The sequence below is a fragment of the Xiphophorus couchianus genome, chromosome 23, assembly GCF_001444195.1.
Source record: "Xiphophorus couchianus chromosome 23, X_couchianus-1.0, whole genome shotgun sequence".
Classification (NCBI taxonomy): Eukaryota; Metazoa; Chordata; class Actinopteri; order Cyprinodontiformes; family Poeciliidae; genus Xiphophorus; species Xiphophorus couchianus.
Window position 1 is genome coordinate 5,334,706 of NC_040250.1, and position 24,503 is coordinate 5,359,208.

The 24,503-nt window shown below is 37.8% G+C and overlaps 1 protein-coding gene across 1 annotated transcript in view; it reads left to right on the forward strand.

Annotated features, from left to right (window-relative positions):
• ppargc1b (peroxisome proliferator-activated receptor gamma, coactivator 1 beta) overlaps positions 1–24,503 on the forward strand; it is a 102,642-nt gene that overhangs the window by 39,243 nt on the left and 38,896 nt on the right. The window lies entirely within an intron of this gene.

Genomic DNA, 24,503 nt, shown 5'->3' on the forward strand with positions numbered 1-24,503 from the left:
CTGCTTAGCACATAGAGTTGACTTGGTGCAGAGTGAATCTATGAGGTGTGTTGGGCTTTTGAGCGTCGTATTGTTTATTTAATAAAATCTCAGCTTGTGTGATATCAGTATTGATGGGAAAAAGTTATGCTCTTGGACAAAAGCTAAGCAACACGCTGTAAAGGTAGCGCAAATAGAAACAACTGATGAGGAACTCATGTTTTGAGTGGAATAATGTGTCTTCATCAACATCGAGATTTAGTTGAAATTTAGAACGTTTCCCCCACAAAACAATCTGCTAAGCTGATTCTTTGGGTCGTCAGAGCAGTCCACCAGCAACTCACCATGTTTTTGTGTTAATAAATATTAAAAGTTACAAAACTTCACTAAGTATGTTAAAGAGAGCTGTTCACCTAAAGCCTCTTTCTTACCATGACCATTGCCCTTCTTGTTTTCAAGGACACATTGCTTCCAGGTCAACCAACCCAAAATATATTTGGCTTCAAAATACAATTTGGTGTGCAAAAGGAGGCACGTGGTGAATATGAGTTGGTGTCAGAGTGTGGTGCAACAAGGGGCACATGGTGGTGTGCTTGCTTTGATCCTACTTTAACTGGCTGCTCAGCAGATATACTCATCCAGGGACCAGCTCAGATCACACTGTTATTCTCAAGTTGGATGGTGTTTCCAGGGAGGTGGGGGGTAAGTTGTTGTTCAACACGACGACACGGCAGTTTGAATAAAGTTCAGTGCAAGGCAGCAGAAATCTACCTGCCTTAGCAAGGTAGAGTTTTTCTTTGTTTTTAGAGACAAAAGGCTTTTTGTCCAGAAAGAGAGAAAACTATTCCTTCCTTAAAGATGAGCCTCATTATTTCCTGTTCAATGATCTGGTTTTCCTGGAATAAAACCTTCCTGAATTACAGTTTTGGACTCTGTTTGTTTTGTGCAATGTTATTAATGTGGATCAGAGAACATTTGTACCCATTAAGAAGGTGCTTTGTTATCATAACAGTATAAAAAAACTACAATGGGGCTGTTTAATATCTCCAAATATGCAGCATCGGCCAGGTGTGCCATGCTGTTTTGAAGTATGTTTCCCTCAAAGATGTCTGTTGGTTTTGCTTTTATGTCACACAAAATGTTTTAGATAATCAAACAATTTTAATACCAGACAGATACAAAACAAAAAAAGAATCACAGTTGTTAGTGGTGGTAGTGTGATGTTATGGGATTTATTTGCTGTTTCAATACCTAGAAGACTTTCTTTAATTGAAGGAGCCAGCAGATTATGAGTTTAGGTTCAAACACTCATTTTTATGTAGCAACACACTGTGTAAAACAACAAAACAAAAAAACCCCTAAAACTATTAGATTTTTTAAAACTGGCCTAGTCAAAGTCTAGGACTGATTGGGTGCTGTGGGAAGACTATAAACATGTCAGAAATGTTTGACAGCGGTTGCCACAGCAGAAATAAATTAAGGGACCATTTACATCATTACATAGGCCCAGTTGACAGATTTTTCCGCTTAATACACAAATTTATAATTTGAAAACTGAATTTTGGTTGTTTGACAAAACTATGAAAGTAAAAGAAATATGCAAGAGGGAAATACTAGTGGGGAGCTCCAGTACAAGTACAATATAACGTGTGTGGAATTTGGAAAATCTTTCAAAATAACATCATCGCTGATAAATACGTAGATTCACATTGCAATGTAAAACCTGTTTATGTCTCTATTTTGTGATCAACTGGAGGAGAGCTTTAAATTTGCTTGGCTATGTGTCGGCTGTTTGGGATCGAACGGGTGACCTTTCTGATATTAAACAGGCCGGCTGTTACATGAAAACAAAGAGGAGTCAATGGGAGACAAGCATTGCAGCCCTGAGGCCTAGTTTTTTCTGCGTGAGTGAGTGTGAGAGTCCACAGCCACCTCTTTGGTATGCATGCTTATGTTTGCGAGCCTAAAATATTTTCAGCCCTGGAAAAGCGAGAGAAGGCTGCTTGGTTGGGCTGTTTGTCACCTGAACACACTCTCACACGCATAGAGACCCCCGACAGTCTCATGTAAAGGTCAGATCTCCACCCATCTCTCCTCTGCTAAAACAAAATCCACCCCCTTATTAAAGATTGGAGGAAGGAGACATGTTGTGTACAGTAACACTTATCACCAGACACCCTCCCACGTTTATACACACACAGTCTGGCTGGTTGTTTTGAAGACGAGATGGAATGATGCGGATTTAGACGAGTGATGACCTGTTTGCCACGAACTGTGATCCAGTAATTCTCCGGTATCAAAGCAGCTCACTGCCTCTCTTACCTTTTCACCCCCGTGTGACTGTCATGAAAAAGCGGCAATGATTTGAGCAGGAAAGTGTTTGTCAAAGGGATTTTTTTCAGAAGTCTGTCTGCGACTCTCACTCTCCCCGAGGAGAAGAGACGGAAAGAAAGAAAGACTGATGATGACTATAGCAGCAAAACAACTTCCTTATTTAGATGAAAAGGAAGAGAGGCTAACAGAGGGGAGATCCTCTGAGAGACCGATTAAGAAAGGAGCAGCACTGATTGTTAGGCTTTTCTGCTGTGCGCTTCAGGGGGAATTGTGAACTAAATTGTTGGTCCTAAATCACCCTGCAAGACCTGTCCATCAGCAGCTGAAATGGAGCACTGAAGGCTAAAAACAGCCAACAGCGAACATGTGATGTTGCTAAGGTGTTGTGTTTCAGAGCTATCAGCAAAGTGCAACCAAATTAATTAAAATGAGGCATCAATGAAAGGAGAAGAAATTCTCCTTTTTCTGTCTCTGTGTCACTGCTGCTCTGTTGGGTATAGAGGTTTGGTAATGAATACTTGTCAGACCTTGTTTAGAAGCTTCGCTTTGTTTCTCTTCTGAATTTCATTTCTTTTATTTGCTGCAAAATGACCTTTCAAATAGGTATTATCACTCGCCATCTAAAGTTCAAAAGCATAAATGGTCCACACCATAATCACAGTAAAATTTCCCCCTTTATCCTGTTTTGGCATTTTACTTTGTATGTAGACACACATTCACAGATGTCTCTGTTATATACGTACATCTTCTAGGCTTAGGCCAAAATGAGATTCTCACAATATGATAACCATAAAAATACCAAAGTATTTCCACAACAATGTGAAACTAAAACATATGATATAATTACACTTGTTTAATGTTTTATTGTCACTTGTGGTTTGCCATTTCATCCATCAATTGTCTTCTGGTTATCCAATACAGTATTAACTTTCATAAAAAATATTTATTCATATATTTTTTACATATTTGTTCAAAAAATAATGAGGTCCTGCCTTCCCCCAGTTATATACAGAAATACAATGCTCTTGCATCAATAACCAATAAGAGCCAGGAGGCGGGTCTTAGCACTGTCAATCAACCTCATGTATCTGCCGCTCACACACTCCCCTTTGGTCTCTAATACGCTACAGCTGGTTCACCACACTATAGTTTTCCAAAAATGCTAAGGCAAATAAATAGATAAACAGGTTTTCCTGGCATGTTAAGTTGCTTCTCCACCATTAGCACATTTAGCAGCACAAACACAAGCATGATTGAAAGAACTTCATCTTGTCTGATTGGTTGTTTTTGAGCAGTGCGGTGCATTTCTTCAGACGGCAATGGTAGCCCAGGGAGGAATTGTAGAAGATTGATCTTTTCACAGATCACTATATCATATTGTCACCACATTGCAGCCTGGGGACAGTTTTAGCAAATATCAAAAATAAAAACATTTTGGAAAAGTTACATACTTAAGCTTTAGGCAATGGGACCCAGACTTCCCCAGTCACTTGAGCCAGCTTCTCTGGGAGAATCATAAGGCAATCCCAGGAGATCCCAATCTAATGAAGCCAAAATGACCACATTATGTGTAAAAAGCAGAGATGCAATCCTGAGATCACCATAATGGATCCCTCAACGCCTTTAGTCTTGAAATTCTGTCCATAAATGCTCTGAACAGAATCGGTAACGAGATTAAGCTCAGTTTTCTCTTATTTTAACGACATAAATAAATGTTGGATCACTTTCACTATAATGCTGGAGCCTTACAAGTGATCTTCCAGACATTCAAATCTAAAAAGCCACTATCTGCTCTGGGAGCTAAGCAGTTACAGCAACCCATAAATGAGCTTTTCTTAGAATAATATCACTGAGGTACCTTAAGCATTTCAAATATTTCATTTTCATATAGGAAGTCATACAACATTGTTCAACATAGTACAGCCTACCACTAATTCCACAATAATGTTGCCTCTAAATCAGCAGTAAAGCAGTAAAGTAACTTCAGATGAGTAGTAGAAATTTAAAAAAATATTTTCTCTTAATGTAAGTTGGAACGTCTTTTGAAACATTTACAGTTCATTGTGTCAGTTTGTAGAAAAAAAAGACTAAAGTTTAGTTCATTAATCTTTCAGATTTTCTTATTTGTTTTGTGCTGCGTAGAAAAGAAACCAGCTTGTTAGGATTGAAGAAAAGGTAATCCATCACATATACCAACATGTCATCTGTTATTTGAGGTTATTTTTTGTGTAGTGTTATGCCAAGCTGGAAAATCAGCTTTTGAAATAAACATAAATCCACATAAAGGACAAGGCAACAGCTTAGATTTGCTTACATTGCTATGTTTGTTTCTTTCTATAATTCTTTGTACCTCCCTGGCTGTTTTTCTGCCCTGTCGGTTGATGTCTTTGCGCAATTATGGAGTCGTGACTGAATGGGTGCAGGAAGGATGAAGGGAAGAAGAACGAGTGGTGGAAGAGGGGAAAACGGGTGTGCCATGATCTATAGTTTCACCCCTGTTTTCTGCAGGGATGGAAATGGGTGTATTAAAACTGGGGGCTGAAAGACGGACAGAAAGAGGGTGCATGAGCAAGGGTTAAAGAGCACAGAAATGATGCAATGCTTTTAAGAGGCAAGAAAAAAAGGGAAGCGATTTCTTAAATATGTAATGAAGGGATGGAATAGAGGAGGGAAAGGATGAAGAAATAAAGAGTGACAGGGAGGGGTTAGGATAGGAGGGTAAGTTTGCAGACACACCGAGCGTTGAATGAGAATGAGACAAGATGGGGTGTGCACACACAAATGCACACACACACATACACACACATAGAGAAAGTCGTGATGCATCTGCTAGATGAGGCATTCGATCAGGTGACCCAGGTCTGGTCCATTAGTTTTTACCTGCTTCTCCTCTTTCATTCTCTGTGTCCTCTAATTTTATCACCTCATTCTCTCCTTTTTCTCATAACATGACCTCATTCATTTCTTATTTCTTTCAGCTTAGCTCCCTTCCTTCGTTGGGGTCTTCACTAATGAAACTCGCTGCTGTTCTCGCTAATAGAGCCACTGCACTACAAAAAGACCATAAATCAGTCTGAGTGTGTCTGTGTGTGTCCAGTCCATTTGGTTTCATTGCTTAATCTGCCCAGATACAGTACCTGAACCACACATGCAAGAACTGAGTGCAGACTGTGGTCCAAGGACAGGAAACAAATGAAACCCTGAATTTACCTCGACCTCACGACAAGGCGGCACCACCTGCAGAGTAGTATCTGTCTGTGTCGGAACAGGTGTGTCATTATGCAGCCTGCTGTAACAGTAGACACCTGCTGTCATTGTCTTTTTGTAAAGGACACCGACGGGGCGATAGATAGGGTATCCCCTCTAGCGTGTCGTACATGTGAGTGGATATTTTCAATGCGTTTGTGGCAACTTCCTTCAGAGTTAACTAGCAGCCACGAATAAGAGGAGAGGGTGTTTCACAACAGTTGGTAATTATTAGTGAGATATATGAAGATGAGATAAGTAAAATTACAATGGGTAGCACTTTTCTAGAGCAAATATCGTAATACACTTGAGATAAACTAACTTACAAGTAACTTTTCAGCAAGTTATAGGCATTTGGTTTAAGTCCATAATTATTTAATATTGCTGAAAAACGGGTGGGCGATACGGAATTAAAGTTTTATCATGATATTTTGTGGTACTGTTGTGACAACTATAAAAGTGACGATAGGAAGTATTTATTACAGCTTTTATAGGTAACTGCATGACCATATTATAACCCCACAAACACAATTAATGGTCTTAACAAAATATTTCCATTTGTAATACGCTTCTTTAGGACACCAGTCGTGTTAAGAAGTGCAATTTGTATCACTAGCCTACACACCGTAACTTTATTTTCAAAGTTATTGCTATTTGTTGATGCTTTTAGTGAAGTCAATTTGGGGGGTTTCAAACACCATTAATTTTAATTTTTTTGTTGCAATAATAAAAGTTATTATAATGTTAAGTAATTTATCAGAAAAATGAATAAATTATAAACAATACATTAAATCCCAACCCCTAGTGGCAGATTATTTCACTTATAACATGAAAAAATATCTTGTTGTAGGGGAAATAATCTGCCAGTAACGAGTACTTTTTCATCAGTCGTAAAAAATACTTGGTAAGATTTTGTAGTGCATAGTAATGTTTTCTATAACATTTCTTATTCTTAATTAGGTAAAAATGCAGGCACCGGTTGAGCTGATGAATTCAATTGTATCTTTCCAGTAGCCTTTCAGGTGGGGATGGGGTACAGCTGCATTAATGTCAGCTTTTTAAAATAATTTTTATAACCATGATAACCAGAACACTTTTATCCTTGGCTGGATTTCTTTTGCTAGCTGCAAAGACCACACAGACATCACACTTAATTTAGGTTCTTCATCATCAGTTTTTTTATCGTTTTGTGCTCTGCCACCTTTCTTTTCTTTTCCACCTATTCTCTTCAAACCCTCTGACCTCACAGCTCACATGCTGAGTTGTGCCTACCTGCACATTTCCCAGCTATCTCATCCATGAGAAACCACCGATGTGTGTTGGTTTGTGTTTCCAAGCTGTGATAAGCTTTTTTTTCCCTCTGTTAGGAACTGATAGGGACATCCAGGATGGTGTAGGGGAGACACTTACTGGTGGAGCTGAAAAGAAAAGTGTCCAATTTACTCACAGATAATGTAATTCCTGATAATGTGTTTTCATAGATTTATAGGCTTCTCAAAATTATATGGAATCTATGAGTGTCATAGGAAGCAGAAAAGCCGAACATTTCAATAAAACCTGCCTCTTTTCATAACTTACACCAATCCATCAACTACTGATTTAAATGGGCCAATTTTGTCTTGATTTTATATTCATAGATACATGGTATTTAGGAATTCCCACTATTTCCCAGTCTGTAAACACATCAATAAGATACGCTTTGGTGCATAATCATATACCTCACCTAATCACATCATATACCTTTGCTGGATTTAAAACCACTACCACTATCAAGAAAACTGCAGGGTATTTATTTTCTTTTATGCTTGATGTTTATCGCAGTTAGTTGTTCAGGTAAAACAAAGGTTGAACTGAAAGTATGTACTTGAAATAGAAAACATTTTCTGGAAATGGTTATGGTTTGATTAAAGCCAGTTGTTTCTCTGCTTATGAAATAATATGTAAATAGTTTTGCTTTTTATATTTTGCAAAATTGTTTTAATTAAACCAAATTGGAAAAATAAAAATGACCACAGTTTGCTGGTAATTTATTAGATATAAGCATGATTATGTAAAATTGACTCTTTATGCGTGTGCATGTGTGTGTGTTTGGGGGCGGGGGGGTGTCTGTTAGTACATCTGACGTCACCTTACCATGAGAAGTCAGTTTGGTCTTGTCGTTAGTCTTCAAAGTGCAGCAACGTACCAATATTCAGTGGGCTGCAGCCAGCAGAGAAAACACAATCAGCTGCTATTTGTCTTTCTGTCTTATGCACACGCATCCGTGAAGCAAGCCACAAGTTTGTTTATGTTTTCGTGGCGGAGCAAATAGGATGTGATTGGCTGTGTAATTAGCTGCGTGCACTCAGGTTTTCATCAGGTTTATGCTTCTGTTCAGGCTGCAGGATGAAAATGCTTTCGCACAGAAAGACAGTTGCTTGGTAGAGTTTGCTCCGTGAGAGATCTAGGAGATTAATTGACTCACTGATCGACTGATTGGTTTGCTTGTCTGCTTAAAGAGTTGGGTATCATTTGTAGAATTTCTTTAAAGTGTGAGAATCCTGCTGTTTAGTAAGGATTTCAACATTTTACACACTTGTAAAAACAAATCTATTACCGTTTTTAGCACTTAACTGTTATTGCTGCAAACTCGGTGCATCTCAGTTCAGACTTTAATGATATTACAACATCAAGCCTCATTAACTTTACAGTATTCTTCCTTCCATGCAGGAACGCCACCTGTTACCTGTTTAGGTCTGAATCTGATTTTAAAGAGCTGAATCATGTTTCCCACCTTTTTCAGGATTACAGTTTATAACTAAAAGTTCCCAAAAATGCTGAGAATGTTCAGGTCACTCAGTATGCTGTGGCATTATCTGATTGGACTCTTGATAATTGATGAAGCTCCATCGCTACTCCTTGATATCATATTTCAGACTGCAGGATCACATTTCCCTTCGGTGTCCTTTCTCTGTTCCGGCTGCCCCCTCTTCTTCCTCCTCCTTGCACTCCCCACCCTCTCTCTCCGTTCGTCTGACGTTACATGCTGCCTTAGCTACACCTCAGTCAGAATAAGCAGAAAACGTATGCAGCAACGTCCTTTGTCGGCAGCAGATGGAAAACACGGCGTCAGCAGACAGTGTCGCTAGTCTAGAGTCAGGATGGCGAAGGAGATGCGGGAAGAGAATCATAAGCAGGCTGCATTAGGGCCAAAGGATGCCTTCAATTTTCATAGAAAACTTTTAAATTAAATTTGCACAGTTTAGTTCTATTTTAATTGATCTGCCTGGATACCTTGGATCCCTAAATTGAATTTGCAACATGGCTCTTTATTTCTGCTGACAGAATTGCAGAATAATTAACAAAAACTTGCACACTGTCAGTATGTTGCTGTAAATAGTTGACCCCACCTAATGCAATATCAGCTCTGCTCAATCCTCTTAAAAGCTTTAAAAACTTCCTGATTCCCAGCCAAAGGAAGAGTTTATTGGATGCATAGACAACAAGAATGATGGACATAGCCTTTATAGTTAAAGGTTGTTGAATTTGGGTTAATTATAGATTGGTCACCCCAAGTCACAGTTTGTGATATTAGTGGAAAATGTTATTTTTCTTTGAGCTTTCATTTATTTTTCTCCTTTTTTTATGATTTAAACATATTTTTACATTTTCCTTGCATTATTTCTAATTTTTACTTAATTTCATCTATCAGCCCCTTATTCCATTTGAGTTTTTATTTGTGTTTATTTTAGTTGTTAATTGAATTTTTACACATCCATCCCATGATATTTAGGCCAATCCAGAATCTGTTCCTATTGGTAACAATGTTCAGGCCTCAGAGGAGCTCAAAGGAGGAAATAAATGAAGACAAATTAGTAACAAGACTAAATTTAATGAGTAACTTATTGTGAGAAATCTGTTGGTTTGAACTCTGTTCCTCTTGTGTTGAAACATGCATGTGTGTTCTGTCAACATGTGAGGGACAGTGGATGGCATTGCTTTTTTAAATCCAATGGAGAGATCGACAGAACATGAGAGTGGTTGACAAGACATGCATTACTGCACATAGACGTGTAGATAAAAGTGGTTTTGAAAGAGGGATTCAGAGTGAAAATGATGCTCTGTTAGACTTTGCAGTGCCTGAACTTGCTGCTGTTATTTCAATCCAATTATTATCCCAGATCAGACCCAGCATTTTTTGCCTCTGGAGTTGTTTGGGATACCATCAGATGCATGGATCTCAAGGTGATGGATTCCTCAAACTCTACAACCCGGAGAAAAACAGAGGAAAAAGAAAAAAACAAAAAGAACAACTGCTGCTTTCAGGTTTATTGGCTCCCAATTTGATTTGTCACCAATGATAAAAGGAAGTGGCTTTCAGGAACAGAATAGGCAGTTTGGACCGTTTCTTTTAGTTAACTCACCACAATTGTTTGGGTGAATTAGATGATTGCTCTGCAGCAATTGTTGCTGACCTGTGTCTGGATAAAGCTGAGTGTTTTAAAGGTTAGTGTCCATAATTTAGCCTCTAAAGTAATATTTGACATCATAATTTGAAAAGACTCAGAAGGAATGTTGTTGTTTTTTTTGTATTATTACTGCAATGCTGCATCAGATGTTTAAACCTCAAAAGCTCTTGCAGGCTCACCTGTGATAACAGTAAAATAAAAGGCACATGCGTGGCTGTGAATTCCTGGATTAAATCTGAAATGAACATCCCTACAAAATAAACTTTAATATAATGAAAAAGTAAGTTTAGGGGTTCTGGTGGAGCTGAAAGCTGGTTCCAACCGCTCTGGAATTAGATACTGGTATAGCAGGATATCTGAGACTGGGGCACCTTAAGTTGAAACCAGTTCAGCTGCAAATTCATCAAACTACAACTAAGCAAGCTGGCGAAGGAATTTGGAGACAAAGAGCTTTTATTTGTTGGAAGGCGCTGACACAATAGTGTAAAACAGAATACAAAGGGTTCAAATGTGATCCAAACAGAATCTTTACTATTCGATTTTTTAAAAATCCATTTTTGTATCAACACTTGGCTGTTTGCCTACATCTCCTGTCCTCTGTCTTTTTCGGCTTGAGGGTCAGTCACTCCAAACCAATTCTCTTGAAGCCCCGAGCTTCTATTCTCAGTTTTTCTTTTCTTATTTCCTTTCAACGCCCCAACATTTTTCCTTTTTCTTCCTTCACCATTCTCCTATCACACTGAAGCTTGTGCCCTGCATAAACCTGGCTGGCAGGGCCACCATGTCGACTTAGCTGCCACCAACGCTCTTATTTCTGAGCTTTGAATCGGCTTTTCCCTCTTCGATCCCATTACTGGGTTGGCCCTCAACCTGCGGGTCAAGATGGCTGCTCTCCACCATCCAAACTGTTCTTTGAGACCCTGTGTAAATCTTTACAATATTGACTTAAAGCAGGGTTCAATATGGAGCCTATATTTTAAAATCTTTATGAATAATTAACTTTAGTCTCAGCTAGATCAGTAGTTTTTTAAGGATCATAGCTAGAGATGCACAGATTAGAATTTTGACTCCTTAGAAACTGTGATATAGGATGAAATAATCACTCCAAGTGTATTTTTGCCAGATTTAATACTGTGACCATTTGTTAATTATTTATAATAGGAGCAGAAGGCACTTCATGTCACAGGAGTTAGATACCAACCAATGAAAAACAATGCTTATCTATTATTTCAATGGAAAACTCTATAGGAGTTGACACTACAATATTGATTTAAGAATCTCATGTAAGCAATTGCCTTGCTTATCATTGCATAAACTGTAAGAGCCAATGACATCTACTGTAGGTCTTTGCTTTAGCTTTTCATTAATCTTTAAGATCTACAGATTCCTCTAAGAGGTTAAAAGCTCAAAAGGATGGAATGAAACAACTTTACTTGATTTAGCCTTATTGTTATCTGCTGAAAGTGTTGCTCTCTTGGACCCTCAGTGAACTACAGATATTTATTTCCAGGAGATAGAATGCACATTTTCATTCTAAATAACTCCTTCCATTATATAAAATAGTTAAATTAGATTTTTTTTTTTCATTCAGTAACAACACCCACACCAAAGACTTTTTTCTCACTGTGCAACTTAATTGTGCTTAGTGGTTCTTTGAAAAACTGAAAAATAGTCTTTCATGTTTAAACATTTCACTACAATTTAATTGTCATGGAAGTTAATATAGAATGTTTCGATGTTGATTCCCTTTATTTTAGTGGATTTTTCTATTTCCTTTATGTACTCTGCTCCATGTTTTCCCTTTTCCTCCAATCAGAACTCTTGCCTTCCACTTCCCTCACTTGATTGGCTGTTGACTTATCATCGACCAGTGTGTCAGACTGATGTTATTAGCTGTCAGTGTTAATCTGACAGTAAGCAAGTGCTTAGCGTAGTGATGAAGTGATGTTGATGGGGACGAGGCTCAATCAAAAACTGAAAGAACAGCTGCTATTGTGCCACATGTGCTGGATGGAAAAGAAAAACATCTTCAACAACAGAAATAAATACACCACACCCTGCCTATGTTTTAATGCGTCTCTCAAGCTGAATAAAGACTGTTTGTCGCTCTAAGTTTATTTCCATCCGGCCAGCCTCTTAATTCAGGATGCAGGGGAGGGTTCACCAGGACTGCTCCAGATTTTGCCACGATAACTCCGTCACCCTATGGGGGAGTGGGAGATGGTGAAAGGGGGGAGGGATAAAGCCAGATTAGGTTGCAGAGTGGCAGAGGTTGGCTGGAGGTGAGATCAGTGTAACGGATCTGCCAGCAGGAAGAAAGGCAAGCAGACAGCCTTGATTCCCTGTCGTCAGTAACCTTAGACACGCAGAGTTGAGAAGCGACTCTGTGGAAAGTATTTTTTTCCTTTTTTCCAATTTTAGAACATCACAATTAATAATTAATTATCTATATGAATGTAAATTGATGATGCTGTAAGGACATTTTAGCAGGATCCTTTTCTCTTCTGGGAAACCTTATGTTTGAACACGCAAAAAAAGCCATGATTTTTACAAATTTGTACTTTTTCATCAAATGGACTGAAATGAGAAGTGTTAAAAAGCAAGACTTGTCTGTGGATGCTGACGTACTTTTCTTGCTCCAAAAGGTTTTTTATCACACCTCCCCTTTTTAGTACATCCCTGTGAGGGTTTTGCATGAACCAGCCAGCGAGACGTTGATGAAAATTCAAAATATAATCTTAATTTATTAACAAAAAGAATCCAAAAATGATAAATTGGGCCCGAACTGAGGTCAACATAACAAAATACAACTCAAGTGGTAACAGAACAAACTCAAGCACAAACTGACCTAACAAACAACACATGAGGGGAACTTAAATAGTGGCTGATCAGACCATTAACACACACTAGGGGGTAATTAAACACACAAAAACCTAACAAATATTGGTCAGAATATTACTAAATCTATAAATGAAATAAATATCAGAATTTAACTAACTTTCCAAAAGAAGAAACATTAAATAAATGGTAAAATTAAACTAAAGACCAAATTTCCCCCTCCCCTGGTGAACAAATGGAATGGTCCGCTGAGGAAGTTTGACAACCATATATGGACACCAATCAGCTGGAGCTCATCTCTGATTTTCAGCCACAGGTCCAGAGGAAACTGGTAACTCAAAAGAAAAATAATTAATTTGTTGTATTTAACAAAATATACAAAGAACTGACACATAAAGTTAACTAAATGGGTGCACAACAAATAGTTAACTAAAGAGTCAGACTAATGAAAACAAATTTAAAGATAAAAATCTAAACTACTCAATATATAAAGTAATATTAAGGGAAAACAAAAAACCATTACCAACAGTGTCTGCTTGTGACAGTCGGGACAGCTGTCACAATCCCTTTAAGGGTTTCATCCTTTATGGGAAGAGATGGATTGCCCATCGAATTCAGGAGTGAGAAAATGAGCATTAGATTGAACTCTTTGAGCATTTCTTTCAGGTGAGACTGGAAGTGGCATCAGCAGCACTCAATATCATTTGTGGTATTGACTCAGATCATTGAGTTCAGAAACTCTGTATGCGTGAGGGTGTGTGTGGGTGTGTGTGTGCGTGGGTGTGTGTGTGTGTGTGTGTGTGTGTGTGAGACAGCTACACCATGGAAGTGAAAGAAAATTTGTTCCTGAGATAAAAGATGACAGAGGAAGGGAGTGTTTGATCATGTGCTTTTTTGTGAAACAGAGATGAAAGTAAATCCACATGGAGAAATTTGGGTTTCTGACTTTGAGTCAAAATGCAAGTGACTGAGGTTGAGTACTTCCCTACATCTTAACCCTCATCATCTATTAGGGACTTTTTTTCACTCCTGCTCTCCTGCTGGCTTGTTCCCAATTTTTCAAATCTGCCAGTAATGAGAAAGGTAAAATGTTAACAGTCATAGTACCATCAGCTCCAGAAAGCAAATAAAATACCAGTTAATCTTAGGACCAAACATTTTTATTTAAGTTGGTGCAATTCATCAGTACAGTATACATTAAACCCTGTGGAGTTTGAACTCGAATAACTTTGATTTGAAGAAAAAACAAAACAAACAAAGTTTCCAACGTTATTTACGAACAGCTGGTTATTAAACTGAACTGTAGCGCTTTGAAATCACACCGTGATCATAGCAGGAATGCTGTATATGTTCAAGCAGATTTATGATACTAGATGTGATTAACATCAAACCATCTGGACAGAGCTGAGTAATTACTCAGTGATGATCTGAAATATGAACAAGAATGCTTTCTGTGTTCATTCCTGGGTTCTCTGTGGGAACTCAGACTTCCTACCACTGTCCAAAACCCATGCTTGTTTTTTTTAGGTTCATTAGCTACACTAAATTGCTGCTTCCAGTGAGTTTATGAGAATGGTTATTAGTCTGTTTCTGTGTATAGCTTTATCCATGGTACACCTGCCTCACAGCACCTCCTAAAAAACCCTGGAAATGGATGGATGGATGTTATAAACCGGTTCACTTGCAATGAATGGAATCTTTCCCTGTATTGCCACTTCTTTGATTGAGTCAGTTAAACCTCCACAAAGCTAAAGAAGAACCTAGAATTTAATCAAGCATGATTTTGTTTACTATTAATTCAATGAAATTAAATGCAGATTGATGCCATTAGATTGAAATGAAGCAGAATTTAGTGGAAATGTGTCTTAGATTTTTGGCATCCATTTTTCTACGTACAGTGTTAGCATGTCACTAATAATTGTGAGTTTTAGTCATACATTAGACTCTTCCTGTTATCTCCTGAAAATATAACTTTCTCTTGCAACCTGGATAAACCACAGGAATGTGTACAAATGTCCCTTCTTCTACTTTCAGTGTAAACACCTGACAGATACTGAATATATTAACTGAACCTACTTCATTCAGTAGCAACATCAACACAGATAAATGCTCTGACAGCACTTCTGTCTGATATGTTTACAGATTAGAAAGGCTGAATGATTATGTTTCATTCAGCCTTTCTGATCTGATAACATAACTGAAATGTTAAAATATTTAATAAATCTTTAAAGCTTCAATGTAGCTTTCATGTAGCTTTAAAATTGCAGTACTATGATCAGGACTGCAACTGATTACAGTTGCAGTACAATGAAACGTTATGATCTTGCTCTAGGTGGTAAGAACTGGGAGTCTCTTAGAATGTCTGCACACAGAGATATGCTCTGTTGCATCAAACCACTAGAACATTATCACATAAATGCACCCAAGAGAACAATAGCCAGCAGTTAAAATGCTGTATTCAGGAGCATCATACTTACATTTCGCTTGCAGTTATCACAGTTTTAACACACAAAAACAAACCGCAATCATGTAACTCACTAACTGGTCACCTCCACACTGTATTCTAAATACAAGGAAATGAACTTAAAAAGACGTTTTCATGCTTCTAGTTACAAAACTTTCAATGTAGCTGTCTGCTTCTCCAAGCTGTCTCTCTTTCAAGCGCATGCTCTGACCGCTGCTCAGGCATGTAATAAGCAACACTAGCTGCCAATTTAGCCTTTCATCCATTCATTATAGCTGCTTTATGTGCACATGTGACAGAAAGAGGCTCTCATTTAAGTAAATCACTTAATGTGGCATGTGGTCGCAGCGTTGTGCGAGGTCGAGGCCACGCACACACTCACGCACTCAGCCACGCCGGCGGTTACTACCAGAGCTTGTCCGATTAGACTTTATTGATTCCACAATAATCCCTGTTCACTTGCATCATCGAGCTTTAAGGTGTGTGTGCATGTGTGTGAGGGTCAGCGGTGTCTGGCACTGTTCCTCAGCTCATTGGCAGCCAGTGGAAGAACTGGTCATGAGACCAGGATAACAGCTAAATATAGAGGCACAGACACAGTGGACTCGATCTGTTTGTTAGTGTCTGCGTGAACCATTAGCTTATCAAAGATAAATGTTGAGAAGGTTTAGTTCTACAAGAAGACATCAATCAAATGTTTAGCATTTGATACCAATTTCTGCTTTTCCTTTATGTTTTGATAGATCAAAGTTTTATTAAACTCAAGACACAGTTCATGAATGAACTAGTCATTTTCAGTTTTGATTTATCAGTCTGGGTAATTCTGCTTTTGAAATGTTTGAGCTGCTGACCACGGTCAGCAATCAAGAAAAATCCTCTGATATCCATTACTGCCCAAATGTGATTGTTGCATCACTGGCTATAAATGTCAAACAATCTCAAACCAACCAACTATAAACCGTTCATTTAGAAATGGCATTAAGAGCCGCAAAGAGCTTGTTGCAATAACAATATGACTTGCAATTAATAAATCAATGAACTGTATTAATTCATTGTGAGTAGTTTATTCAACTGTAAATACATATATACACCTCAACAAGGTTTTGTTGCAAAAGTTGCTCCTGTCTAGTATTTTCTTAATGACCTTACCACCATATGGCCTCTTTACCTCCAGAAAATATCTATGTTGCATTAAACAAATAGTGTCACCAAATATATTGCAGGTATGGAGAGACTGCATGGTTCCTAAATAATAAGCTAAACATCTTTTGCGGTCCAAGCAGTTCCTCTTTAATGATGCAATAATGAAAATTTTCTGATTTATTGTGCAACACTTTACTAATTGTGCATTTGTAAAAAACTGAAATTAGACACTTTCTTCTAAATACATTTTTCTCATAGCTATTTGCAAGTTGGGTATTCATTGTGAAAAAAAAATTATTGGACATCAACAATCCTGACAAGTGATGTTTGATAAAAACAAAAACAAAATCCCTTCCTAGCTCTTTAAACACTGATATTGCCCATTAGACTTTAGCTATGCAGATGCCATTAAGTTTCTTCAATCCCATTTTGAGTCCTATTTATAGAGACGCTGTTACATTTTTAAACTGTCAAACATTCCTGTCATTACAGTTTTGTATAACCCCATCAACAGGCAAAGAAAAACAGTAAATCACAATGTTAAGTGGTAGATCTTTCTTTACAACTCATCTCCCAAGTCTTACTGGAAAAATGTACACTACACACTGACTATTACATGTTTTCTTCAGAAATTAAATTATGTTAATTTGATATTTCACAACAAATGCAATCCCAAACCACTGTACAAGATAAACAAGCCTAATTTATGTTTAGTTATATAAAATTAATTTTAATCATTTTCAATGCAATCCTGTCATCAGCTTAACAGTCAAATTCATTACATAATGTAATGTTAATTAGAAAAGTATAGCATGATGCTACAGTAGAGAGGATTCCCTGTCAACAGGAAGTAACCTCCAGCAGAAGTACGCTCAGTAGTAGCAACCATCTGCCTTCACAAGCTGGGTGTTGAGAAGGCTGAGTTGACAGAGAAAAGAGCAACTCACAGAAGGGAATAATAACATAAAGAGAACACAAAGATAACGGCACCATTGGGTGTCATTAATTTTAAGTGCAATTATTGGAACAGTAGCACCTAAACTGATGGAAATTGCAAATGAGTATTAGAGTAGCTATTTAAACATTCTGGCCATTTGCATTTGCCATTAATTGACGTTAAACCTGTAAATGTAAAAGCTGAAGCTAAAGAAGCATTTAAATACTATGTTAAGCTTTCCAAAGAAAAAAAGAGATTAAAAGCTACAAGATAATGATGTGCATTGATCTGTACCCTGATTTAGCTTCTTTCTGTATCCCTGGTGAGATTTTATTGTCGGACTTTGTGCCTCAATAATCAAACGGCACATAATTGGCTTTTTGTGGCCCTTATTAAACAGCAAGGGGAACGATGGATGGACGGGGGCATCCTTTTTATTCACTTTAATTAAGCACATCTCCTTCGTATTGGCTGTGTGAAGGGAAATTGAGTTTTGAAGTATAAATTGTTCAGCATTCCCTCCCCATTAGCTGTTAGTAATTTATTCACAATCCCATAGTCCCCCTCATAAAACTTAAGCTTTATTTGTTAAAGGATAAAGCGATGCAGGAGGTCACAGTAGAAATTTTCTAGGGTTAGAACTTGATATGCCAAAGTTACAAGCTTCACGATTAAAAGGGGAATATCTTTGGATTGTGGCTTGGAAATGCCGCAGAAATGACGGATACAGACGGCTCCAGATATTCCAAATTTAATAAAACGAAAGGATTTTATGTTGCTCAGTACCCTCAATCTTTGACTGGAACTTTCTGAATTGTCATTTATTATCCACTCCCTGTCAAAGTGACCTACAAGAAAGTGGGACTTAAAGGAGTGGCACACTTAGCGGAGTCCCCAGCTTGGCACTCTGCCTTATATCTTCCATGTCTCTTCAATGTTCGAGGCTTGAAGGTGATTACAATTCTCCTTCCAGCTCCCCTCATAACCATCCTTCAGCTATATGGTCTGTGCTCTTGTCACTTAACCTTCACATATTCCTTCCCCTCTCCATTTTTTATATTATGGCATCTCTGTGAGGCAGGGTGTGGCAACTGTTTAGATTATTTAAAATTCCTAATTAAATGTTAATTCTCAGGACAAATTAAGCTGACCTTAGTCTTTATTCTTTGATCAGCCAAATCTGTGCTTACATATATTCAAATTGTTAAATTGTCCTGCTGGAGTTGGGTCTATCCCAACTGGCATTGAACAGGCCTTTCTACTTCTGTGCTGTCTTGAAGTTTGAAATATCTCTAAACCAGTTGGGACATCTCGCCCCTTGACTAATGGAGACTCAGGTGTAGATGTAACATGAAGTTTGAAAGCAAATTATACGAGCACAACTAAACTATTCTTTCAAATTTGGTTTGGAAAGCCACTTTGGTTTGTTTTGCCTCTTGGATATTTCACATATTTATGGAAAACATAAACTCAGAAGGTGAGAAACCACTTTTCCACTTAAGCTAACAGTAACGAGAAAGTTGTTTGCTTTGGAGATTAACATTGTTTTCGTCCAATTTTGTTTTGATCCAATGAAATGTGTTATTCAGAAGTTAAGGTAACTCTAAATTCAATTGGGATAATGAACCATGAAACTCTCAAACTAAAATGTACTATTGAGTGCATTTCTTTCATCAATACATTCATTTTAGTAAATGTTTTGCAGTCCTAAACTTTCTGGATTGCTAGATTGTTCAGTAGGTGTTTTCAAGGTGGTAGCATTACCTGAGAAACTGATTTGCACTTTTAATTAAGACTTAAAGATTTTATTTTTTTTTTACTTCCACCATCCTTAGAGCTGCACTACAGAGTTGAGGGAGTGAGGCCTTGTATGGTGTTGCTTCTGAACAAGCATGCCTGTGCCTCAGTTTGTTCCTAAAGGGAAGTTTGGACAGTCCAGACCAATGTCACATGACTGGGCTTGTGACTGACCTTACGTAACATTACAATAGCCCCCGCTGTCTAGCTGCCAGGAAAGCAACAGCCAGGGCTTTGATTGTTTTTTTGTGGATCAATAAAGTGTCACATCATTATTACAGCTCTGTTGCAGCTCAATGGTTTATTTTAAACAGTCGAACACCTGGATACATCAGACTGTGGCTGTCATAAATTAAACAATAAAATGTGCTTACACAAATACAGCCCTGCAGATTACCCTTGTATTCTGAGTCTATGGAATGTTTCTGCAAGAATGGTTGGTTCTGTTACTCTCTTGTGAAAAATTTAATAAAAGCTTATGTTACCTAAACTCACTTTTGGTTTCCAAACCTGTGCAAAAGTTGGTTATCTGAAAAGGTTTTCCTCTAATGAGACCATTTGAGCTGCACTTGCATCTATTGCTCATTCAAACATGGAAACACTTCCACTTAATGCCCAGTACCATGGTCAAAACTCACAGAGGAAGTTGCAACTTCAAGTATGAGCCCTGCATTGATGTATGTTTATAGAAGATCCGTTTTCAATTATGTACATCCACATGCGAGGGCATCAGCACAGATTCTGTCTGGTTTTCCCACATCCATTTGTTCATTTTACTCCATATAGCTTTCCCATGTGGAAGCTTTCTATTAATAGGAGGGTCTAATGTGCGATCATCCCAGCAGGCTTTTTACAACTGAATGGGCCAGTAGGTCCTCTTCGTTGTTACTAAGGCAGAGATTAACCACAAGAGGAAGTCACTGCACTTGATTTTTTCTCCTTACACTCAATTCTGCCAATGTAGCTATTAGGCTTTATAGATGATATTATTAAGGGTTCCACAGCTCTAAAGATGATATTCTAAAGATATTTTATATCTGGGTTTTTTTAAGCTATAGAAATGTTTGTATGTTTAATTGGGAGCCAAGCAGCCATTGATTGTTTTCACCTAGTTTCATTTTTCTGCCTCCAGCAATATTGAGTCGTCAAAATGATGCACAAATCAAGCAGAGTTCAATTGCTTTTTAACGTACTGTGTTGTCAATTTTGGCTCAAAGCGGTTGTGTTGGAGCAAGCACTCAATCGTTAATTTATTTAGTACCCCTTGCTGTTACGGGGTTGGATCCCCTTTTTCTCTTGCAAACTGCCTAAATTCTTTGTGTCATAGATTCAATAAGATGTTCAAAACATGCCTCTGAGATTTTGTTGCATATTGACATGATATAATTGCTGTTACTCTGCATTTTTCCACAGCACATCCAGGACCTGACTCTCCCGTTTCACCACATCACTATAGTGCTCTGTTGAATGGCCATTCAATTACAGTCCAATCATTTTGAGATGATTTTAGCTTTTTAAAATGGTACATTTTTCTGCTGGGTGTAGCCACTAGAAGATGAGATCTTTGTGCCCATAAGGGGTTGGATACGATCAGCAAGAATAGTCAGGTAGGCTGTGCTCTTTGAAAGTGGCTCCTAAAAGGCCCAAAAGTGAATAAAGAACATATTCCCCAAATAATTTCCCACTACCAGCCTGAACCATTAAAACTAGAATGGATGGGTCTGCTTCCATGATGTTTGCACAAAATTATGATCCTTCCAACTGAATTTGTCAGCTGAAATTATGGCTCATCAGACTAGGTCATGTTTTTCCACTACATTGCTGTTTGTTAAGCTATTGTGTAAATTCAGGTTTCAGTTTCCTGTTATTAGCTGACATGAGTGATACCTGGTTTGGAGAGATGGATGTGTGTGAAATCCCAGTAGATCAGTAGTTTCTTAAATACTCAAGCCTGGCACCAACAACCATCCCACATTCAAAGTCACATACGTCTCCTTTCCTTCATCGTGTTGATGCTTGGTTTAAACTTTAACAAATCATCTTTACCGCTTAAGTGCATTGAGTTGCTCCTTTCAGATTGACTCATACACTGTTTGTGTTAACATCAATCCACAAGTGTATCTAATAAAGTGGAAAGTGAGTTCACAAAACATGGACAAGCATTGCTACAAGAATCAAGCATTTGAGGCATATAAATACTTTAAAGTCCTTGAAACTATCTCCAAATTTACTGGGATTATCAATGAATGCCCTTTTTGTAACTAATATGAAGTCTTTATTACATATTGATTTCATACTAATTGGCCTAATCTACCAGTTCTAATGCCTCATTTAAGCTTTTGGTAGATTTAGCGATATTGACAGAGACACTCTGACTGATGTTTTCATTTCTGAGGATCCCACTGTCTAATTCAACTGCTGACTTAACAGTGGTGTTTTTCAGTAAAAAGATTTATCTTGTTCAAAGTCTGCATTGAGTCTTTATTGATCTACATGATAGTTTGCTAGATTTGCTTCCCAGTTGAACACATTTTGTGACACAATATTTTGTGACACATTACATACATTAAAACACAAATAGAGTTTGACTTCACAGCCAGCATGTTTTGTGAAACCATATTTTTGTTGTACTTTTTAAAAAGTGAAATTGATTACTTAAAATTTCACTTGCCAATGTTCAAAGCTTTTGAGCTTCAGTAACAATGTTTCCATACATTTAACTTCACAATTTTAGATGCCAATGGCAGCACAGAATCGTCCTAAAAGGAGTTTTCTTATTGTTTTGTAAATGTCAACGGGATAAGATAATGGAATGAAAAAACAAACACTCAGCTTAGATACAAAGAATGTGTTATGTTTTTCAGAGGTGTGTAATTGAGATGAGATTGAGATAAATATCTCGCAAACTTGCTGAACATGTTTGGTAAGAATCTCAACAGTGTATAATCTGTCCTTTCGTAACATTAAAATAAGGTAACATAAATATTTAAAAAGACACTTTAGGAGTTTCCACCTCCTTAAAAGCCTTTGCTCTTAATCATGGTGAACTTTAGAGATCTTCCACAATCAACCTTGATGGAAAAATGAAAGAAGAGCTGCATGCAGAGGAATAACTGCTCAGTCCTCTGATTCTTCCTCCTGGTGCCTGTGAGTCATGATGTGAAGTTTTCAGCAGCTTCATCAGAACTCCATAGCACACAGCATGGCAAACATGCTGCAGCCACAACTGTCGGCCACATTTAGCCTACTTCTGCAGCAGTAAAGACATAAGAAGAAACGTCACGTGTTCTAGACATTATTCTTCAAGTAGTTCTGCTGTCTCTCTTTACATTTTTTCATATCATAACCATAATTTTTTACTGATTTCATTGGGATAAAGGACGCATCAAAGACCTGAGTAATCTGTTGTGCATTTTGTATTCATTCTTCTTTATTCAGATACCCTTATAAAAAACTTCACAATATAGCTGCAATTGTAGTGGATGGTGGTTCTATAAAGTTTTGGTTCGGCGGGGGGATTGACCCAGGTGTACCTAAAGAAAAATGCTTGGAAACCGCTGCTATGGCAGGAAGACAAGAAATAGTGGCGGGCTTTATGGTTCCTATCACCAAAGAAAGTGGCAAAAATTTATCAAGCAACTTCATGAGATTTTTGTTTGTGGAAAATCTTAATACTTCACAGAAAGACATTATTGTGTGTTTATCACATTAAATCGCCTTAAAATATATTGCGTTTTATTGTTGTAATCTCACAAATTTTGAAAAAGGTTCAGGAGGTTTTAGTGTTTCTGGCATATAGTGTGCACTTGTTAACATATATGAATCAGTGACATTGCAGTGCTTATGTCTGTGAGTGTGTGTGATAGAGAACAGGATACAGGAGAGCAGAGCATTAGCAATATAAGGCAGAGAACCTCTGCTTTGGTATGTGAATCGGTCTCCTATAACAAAACATGACATTTATTCCAGTTTTCAGGTTAAACATTCACTCTATGCATTGTGTGCTTGTGGATGTGTGTCCCATGCCCAAGGATGTTTTTATTGATTGACTAGTTGTAATGGACAGAAGAGGGGAGATATAAAGGGATGATGAAAGAGGTCCAGCAGCTGAGTGGAAACAAAGGAATCAATCAGCCAGTCCTTTGAGTTTATAAGGAGAAAAGACTGAAATGGAGGGATGAGGGAAAGATGGAGAACAGAGAGGAAGGTCATTGGAGAAGGCTTGTGTAAGTAGGAAAGAAAGTTGAACATGGTGTGGGATTGATGACTACAGAGTCACAAGGCAAAAAGGGAAAAAAAAAGACACTTAAGGGCAGATTAGAAAACATGGAAGATATGCAGGGGAAAGCAACATACGAAATATGAGCTGAGCAGCAAACAAGTGGTTGAGGGGAAGAGTGGAAACCATGTGAATTTTGTGTGTGAGCTGCATGCTAACCAATATACAAATACAGCAAGGTGAAAACACACCTGCATCAGCAACTAGAAAGAAAGGAAGCAGCAGGAGGGTCTTATAGAGGACATCCTTCCCTTCTTCCTCGCTTTTCTTCTTCCCTTATCCCCAGCGACCATCTTTTTTCTCCTTTGACCTAAATGTTTCTTTTTCTCTCTCCCTTTTTGACTTCATTCCTGCACCTGGATTCCCTTTTTCTTACCTTTCAAGTGTCCGGTATCATTTTTCCCAGCTTTATTTTCTCCTTTTCCTCTCTCTCCCTCCTTCTGTATCTCTTTTTCATCCAGTCCACGCTTTGATCAAGTCTTCTGTGGTTTACTGCGACTCTACTCCCTCTAATTTATGAAACCATAAATGATATCAGCTGCATTATCCATTCCTTGACCTAAATAAACACATAATACACTCACCCACCCTGCAAAGCAGCACGATAAGTAACTCAAAGGCAGATTTTAAAGCACTATGCACAGCAAATATTTTTACAACGTGATAATTAAGATAGAGAAAAAAAAACTGAAACTGACCGAATGTGGTTTGCTTGTTCATGAGAACTGGGAAGGTTGTTTTGTCTATGTGTGCATTTTACTGTGTGCAGAGAAAGGAAAAAAACATAGCTTGAAATTGTGAAATATATTAGTGAGAAAATAACCCATTATGGGGTAATATGATTTATGTTAATTATATACAGCAACGGTATTTAAAGTGCCCCTTAAATTGGTTTGCAAAAGTAATCATAAACCTCTAAGCATCAAGGAATTTTAAATACGGTGTTAAAACAAAGTAATGATGCTGCAGCGAGTGAGAAAAAAAAGCGAAAAACCTGATAATCAAACACCGCTTTGCAGAAGAAAAGACAATTAATTA